The 6,142-nt window shown below is 37.2% G+C and overlaps 1 pseudogene across 1 annotated transcript; it reads left to right on the forward strand.

Moving 5' to 3' along the window:
• Positions 1-2,233: 2,233 nt before the first annotated feature.
• Positions 2,234-3,360, forward strand: LOC306669837 (glyceraldehyde-3-phosphate dehydrogenase-like; annotated as a pseudogene). Its single transcript has one exon. The product of its transcript is annotated as a glyceraldehyde-3-phosphate dehydrogenase-like (transcript).
• Positions 3,361-6,142: the final 2,782 nt, after the last annotated feature.

The raw sequence follows: 6,142 nt of genomic DNA on the forward strand, positions 1-6,142 counted from the left end.
AGGATGTAGTGGATTTGATTGATTTGATAATTTTTGACCAGCTCTAGCAAGCAATCTTTCAATTTTCATCAGAAGCAGGTGGTAGGAATGTGTCAGATGGAAATCCATGTGGCATTTAGAAATCACATTTTATCTCTGGGAATTCAATTTCCATCAGCATATAATAGGTAACTCTCTTGACATATTGTCAGGTGTCCTATTGTGCTTTTTTGTGTGTCCTACTCTCACTCAATATCTTTGGGACTCTGATTGAGCACTAGTGTTTTGTGGCAATCTAGTTTCAGGAAAGTGGCAGGGTAGAAGGTATATTCATTATGGAATGGTATTTTATGGGTAGACGTGTAGGCAGTGAATTGCTATAGGAAAATGTGGTGCTAGTCAGCAAGGTGTGGGGTAGCTAGTTTTCAATTTCATTCTAATGGAGTTGTAATAGTGTAGACATTTTTACAAGGCCCACTTGATATTTCTATATAGCAATTGGATTGTGAGTGATGCTTAATGGACAGGCAGCTATGGATATAGAGAGTTTTGAATACTATTTTTCAATATAATGACACAACCTAAAATAACTATGATAAATTTATTCGGACACAGAAACTTCTTTGTAAAATTAGATAAATTTGCTGAGGTGAACCAAAGAAATAATGGGTACATTATTAAAGTGACCACATCCTAACAGGAATCATGAATGGATCAGATTGATTATAAATTCCATTATGATGACATAAGGTCCTATGTATATGAGTGAACATAATACTTTTGAGCTTACATATGTCTAAGACACATGTATGGTAGAACTTGGACATAGTATTACATATGCATAGCCATTTAAAGATGTAATGAAGCACAATTAAAACTTTTAATGCATTACATTGACCTCAGAGGTTGGTGAATGTATATGTACAACTGAGCCAGTTGATGGAGTACATGTTTATGATGTCCAGGAGACACATCCTTACCAAGTGACTACATGGTAATAATTGTATTTTAAATACATGGTATCTTTTCTCTTCTTTCCCAAAACAATGTCAGATGTTAAATGTAGAAAGCTCTTGATTTGCATTGATATTATACCTGAATGAAAAGACATCTATTCCATGGTCCTCATTTTACAGTCCCTATTGAAAAGAAAGCACAGTTACCTTTGAGGAGGGTTTCACTTCATAAGCCTGAGATTTCTTCATTGCTTATGATATTTTCAGTCTCCAGGTATAGATGTTGAAGAAATAGGTTATTAGACTCTTAAGAAGTAAATTAAAAAAATCATTGTTTAATGGGCACCAATTTTGTCATATAACTGACTCTGCAGTGAACAGGATGCTTCAGTAGTCATAGGGTCGCTGGTGTATATCCTAGCAACACCCCACAAAATTTGTTGGTCTTTGTATTGGAGTAGCAAGTAGAAAGAATTAGGGTGGGTGATTATAACACACTGGGATGAAGTCATAGATAAGAGGGACATGCATTGCTATAATGTGGTTAATGGTGAAAAAAATGTCAAAGATTCAGAGTCATTCTTGACTGTGACTTCAAGAGGGCAAAATATTTAAAGTATGTATAGTCTTGATGCAGAAGACCAGCATGTATCCTTGAATTAGCAAATGCAAGTTATGGTGTAATCACAAATTCTTCATGGAACAAAAATAGTGCTAACCTTTGTCTCAATGTTTACCCCAGAATGGTTGTTTTATATTGTTGGTTTCTCCCCCACATCTTTCTACCTACCTATAAATCTGTCTATTTCTGTGGTACTAGGAATTAAACTCAAGGCCTCCCTCATGCTATGCAAGCATTCTGCCACTGAGCCATTTTAAAAATTGTATTTTGAGATGAGTTCTCATTGTTCTCCAGGATGACCTTGAATTTGTGATCCTTCTGCCTCCGCCTCCTAAGTAGCTGGGGTTACAGTCATGTGATTCTATGTCCAGCATTTATTTATTTGTTTATTTTTATTTTTATTTTTTATGTAGGGATGGTGACTACGTTAAGCTTGAAATAGGAACAAATTAGTTCCTCCATTATTGGAAGCCTTGGGACCAAGAACTGAAAACTCTGAAATATACACCAAACAAACCTTTCCTTACGAATTGAATTAATCAGGTTTTGTCACAGTAATGGAAAGCTGACTAACATAATTGGCTCCCAAAAGTGCATACCAAATCTCAGAAAACAGAATTTTTGTCATCAATTACATTTCTAAAGCCAGCTGATAAAGAGTTGTTAGGATGCTCTTTGCTCCTCCCCATTCAACCAACAGCCACATCTCCTCTCATGCAGTGCCGCTGTGTCCCTGAGACTCAGTGGTGAAGGTTTGAGTGAATGAATTTGGCTTATTGGATGCTGGTCACCAGGGTTGATTCAACTCTGGCAGAGTGAATATTGTCCCCATCAATGACCCCTTCATTGATCTCAAGTACATGATCTACATGTTCTGGTATTATTTCACCCCTGGTAAGTTCAAAGGCACAGCCAAGACTGAGTACGAGAAGCTTGTCATCATGAGAAAGTCCATCTCCATTTTCCAGGAGCCAGATCCCACCGACATCAAATGGAGTGATGCTGAATATGTTGTGGAGTCCACTGGTATTCTTGCTAACATGGAGAAAGGACTCATTTGAAGGGTGGTGTCAAAAGGATCATCATCACTGCCCCTTCTGCTGATGCCCCCATGTTTGAGATAGATTGAACCATGAGAAGTATGACAACTTCCTCAAGATCATCAGCAATGCCTCCTGCACCACCAATTGCTTAGCCCCTCTGGTCAAGGTCATTCGTGACAATTTTGGCATTGTGGAAGGACTCATGACCATAGTCCATGCCATCACTGCTACTCAGAAGACTGTGGATGAGCCCTCTGGGAAACTGTGGCATAATGGCTGTAGGGCTGCCCAGAATATCATCCCTGCCTCCACTAGTGCTGCCAAGGCTATTGGCAAGATCATCCCTGAACTGAATGGGAAGCTCATTGGCATGGCTTTCCATGCGCCCACCACTAAATTGTTGGTCATGGATCTGACCTGTTGCCTGGAAAAAGCTCCCAAATATAATGACATGAAGAAGGTGGTGAAGCAGGCATTGGAGGGCCCCCTCAAGGGCATCCTGGGCTACGTGGAGGACCAGGTGGTCTCCTGCAACTTTAACAGCGATACCCACTCTTCCACTTTCGATACTGAGGCCAGCATTGTCCTCAATGACCACTTTGTCAGTCTAATTTCCTGGTGTGACAATGGCTATAACAAGGTGGTGGACCTTATGGTCCACATGGCCCCAAGGAGTAAGAGCCTCTGGACCACCTGTCCTGGTGAGAACAAGAGGAATAGAGAGACCCTCAGCTGCTGGGAAGTCTCTGCCCCTAGCTAATCCCTCAATACACTGAGACTATACACCCCCATTTCCATCCTGGACCCCCTGGAGAAGGAAAGGGGCTTAGGGAGCCCTACTATCATATACCATCAATAAAGTTCACTGCACCAGCCAAACATTAAAATTAAAATTAAAAAAAAAAAAAAGAGTTGTTAGGCCTTTTTTGAGAATAGGCAAAATAATGGATTTGCAACAAGTTATCCAAATCCATCCTTCTCCTAAAGTGTTGAATCTGACACAGAAGAAATGCTATTCAAAAGTAAAGGGAAAGGGACTGGGGTTGTGGCTCAGCAGCAGAGCACTTGCCTAGCATGTGTGAGGCACTGGGTTTGATTCTCAGCACTGCTTATAAATAAATGAATAAAATAAAGGTCCATCGAGAACTAAAAAAAAATTTTAAAGTGAAAGGTGAGGATTTAGGTTCCATAAAACTCAGAAAAAGAGCAAAGTATTCTCCCTAATAAAAGAAGATGTGCACTTTTAATATGAACATGTTAAAATACTAGTCTTATCTCTGGGGAGGATTATTAGTAGAAAGTGGGGTTTAAACACTGAGAAGATTAATATAAAAGAGAAATGCAACAAACAAATTTCAACTAGTCAATGACAACTCAGTTAAATACAGAGCAGGGAAGGAACATATAGGATAGGTAGTTGCTGGGTAGTGTTAGATTGGTTTCAAGGTAATGGGGCTCTGATGTAAGGGTATCAATTTGTCTTAAAGAATAGAAAATCAATCCCTTGTAACTTATATTTGTTCTCAAAAACAAAGAAAGACAATAGTCTTCCATTATTTTCTGCTTTCTTAAAATCATCCTTGAGTCTTTATCATGTTGTCACTTTTCAAAATGTTTTGTCTTTTTCTAGTCAAAATTTATGTGAAGGTAATATCTTTCTTTAATTTAATTTGATTTAATGTATTAACCTGGTTATTTGTTATATTACTCTGCCATCTGGCTAAAATTAAAGTGGATGATGTACAGAATGCAAATCTTTTAATGTCTATTTAGATATTGAAATGTTATGATTTTCAAGTATGATTAAGAAACTACAAATATATTATTGGTAACTATTACATTCATAAATAAGGGCTTGGGATGTGACTCCAGTGGTAAAATACTTGGCTGGCATGCACGAGGCCTTGGGTTCAATTCCCAGTTCTGCAAAAAAAAAAAAAAAAAAAAAAAAAAAAAAAAAAAAACCGTAACTACAAAAATTCATAAATAAGGCAAAATGAGAAGTTACAATACATCAAGCTAAGAAAAATTTCAATTTTCAGCCATAAGGAGTAAAGGGAAGAAGTCTTTGCATCATTCTACAAAAAAAGTAGAACATCTGTGAGTCTAAGAAATAACACATGAGGTGGAACACCAGGCATACACAGATTGTTTATCGAAAGCATGAACATTGTGACAAGAATAAAACTTAGCACATGGCCAAACACTTCTCTCTGAAGCAAATCATATACATGTGAACAACCTGTGAACAGGTTATTCCTCCTGGGAAAACTGCCCTCCTCCCTCCTACAGAAGGTAAAAGAGCTGAATAAAACAAACTGTGGACTCATAAAAACTGATTCCATTAGAATGTGTGTTAGGAAAAGCAGCTGAGAGACTTCCAGGATTCTCATTAAACTCATTGGGGTCACATGACAATTCCTAGAGTAGAAACTAATAGTCTAAAGCTCACCAATGCATTTAATAATTTTTATTTCATTTTGAATGAACACTTTCTCAGTAATTAAAAAGTTCTGATAATCATATCATTGAACAGTGACTTTCAGAATTTTTATCAGCAGAACATTTAGGAGTCAACATTTCCCACAACAAAGAAAAGAAAAACTATGGTGATTGAATTAAGACTGGCAAGTCAACAACCCTGACTACTCCGCGCTCCTCTCATTCCCTGCAGCGAAGGCTCATTAACTACTTCTGTGGATCCTGAAGTTGAGTGGGACTCAGTTTGGAAACCACTCATCTGCAGGATCTCAAGAGGATAGAATTTAATGAGTTATGATAATAATGGTTCTTTGGAAACTGACTGCTTGAAGAACAAAATTATCAGCTAGTCATTTAAATTCATAAAAAGAAAATGATATAGTGCAACCCTACAGTCCACAATCAACCTGCTCTTTGTAAAAAATAAATTAACATCTACAAATGATGTGTGTTTAGAAATCTATGATCTGGCTTAAAATGGGAAATTCTGCAATTTGGGGCTTACGATATAACAATGCCTCAATGAATTCAATTTAAGTATTAGCTTTCCTTATTGATTGGACATGCAGTTTTGAATAGCCAGTTTCTTCATTTTCTACTTTCATGCACCCATTATGATTCACTGATTTACTATTACCTGGCTACCTGTATGAGCTTGCAATTCATGTAAAAGAAAGTAAGGATACCTAAGTCAAACATATTTGAGTCCTGATTTATGACAGTAACGGTTATAACATTAAAATACTGGGCAAGTTACTAATCCTGGAACCATGTATAATAAAGATAAAACTAAATATGTTTTGCACAATTGTGAAGTGAACAAGTTAGTATATTTTGAACACTGTATTATAAAAGAGGAGAAATTCACTTTATAACAAACCAAACAATATTCACTAAGCATACATTTTTACTAATGTAAATTGAACATTAGAAAATAAACTAAACATGTTATGATTCTTATTCCCCACCCCTTGCTCCCCACTTCCCAGTCAGAATACCTTGAAATTGTTACCAACCTAACATAAATGTCATATGGAAAGAAGATGATGTGCTCTCTGGTT

Source organism: Sciurus vulgaris (assembly GCF_902686455.1).
Source record: "Sciurus vulgaris genome assembly, chromosome: 9".
NCBI lineage: Eukaryota > Metazoa > Chordata > Mammalia > Rodentia > Sciuridae > Sciurus > Sciurus vulgaris.